This window comes from Geospiza fortis, unplaced genomic scaffold, assembly GCF_000277835.1.
Source record: "Geospiza fortis unplaced genomic scaffold, GeoFor_1.0 scaffold325, whole genome shotgun sequence".
NCBI classification, from domain to species: Eukaryota; Metazoa; Chordata; class Aves; order Passeriformes; family Thraupidae; genus Geospiza; species Geospiza fortis.
This window is the reverse complement of record NW_005054427.1, coordinates 81428-82155: the sequence shown is the minus strand read 5'-3', so window position 1 is coordinate 82155 and position 728 is coordinate 81428.

Sequence of the window (728 nt, the reverse complement as noted above, 5' to 3'; positions counted from 1 at the left end):
GTTTCACAGAAGTAACACAAATCTCAATAACAACCAATAGTATCCCTGGTACTGCTAATTCATTATTTATTTTCTGTAGGAGCGGAGAAAGCAGCTGAGCATCAAAATGGAGAACACTTAATGCAATGTAGCATTGAAATCAGTGGAGTGTCTGCTCATATTTATATTAATTTTATTTTTAGATTCTCCTTTAAATAATTTGGTTCAGTCTTATTTATGTATTTATTTACAGGCTCAGGAGCAAGAAGTTAGAATAGCAGTGCCAGATGGAATAAGTTGAAACTGTCCAATTTTAGAAAGCAAATTACTCTTCAAAGCAAATTACTCTTCAAACAGCAAGACTAAATTAATTTTCTGAGTAAGTTAGGTAAAAAGCAATCTATTCACTAGCCCAGTGTTGTCTGCATGGATTTTTGGCTAGATGTATGATAAAAGAATGGCTGGTTCTGTTTATTGCAGATTTGCATTATATTGTTAGGAGTATTCAAGATATCCCCCTCAAGAGCATGTGAAGCTTTATGGACAAGCTAATAGTGTACATGCTAAGATGACCTTTCTTGTCTTTCAGATGGAAATATCTAGACAGGTCAACACTAGTACATTTACCTTCCTTGCTGGGTGTAAGCCTGTCAACTGACAGCTGTTGCATTACTGCAAAGTTTTATTGTAGGTATAAAATAGCTGTAGTTGGGGATGCAGTATAATGTGTGTTTTTAATTTGCAGGTTT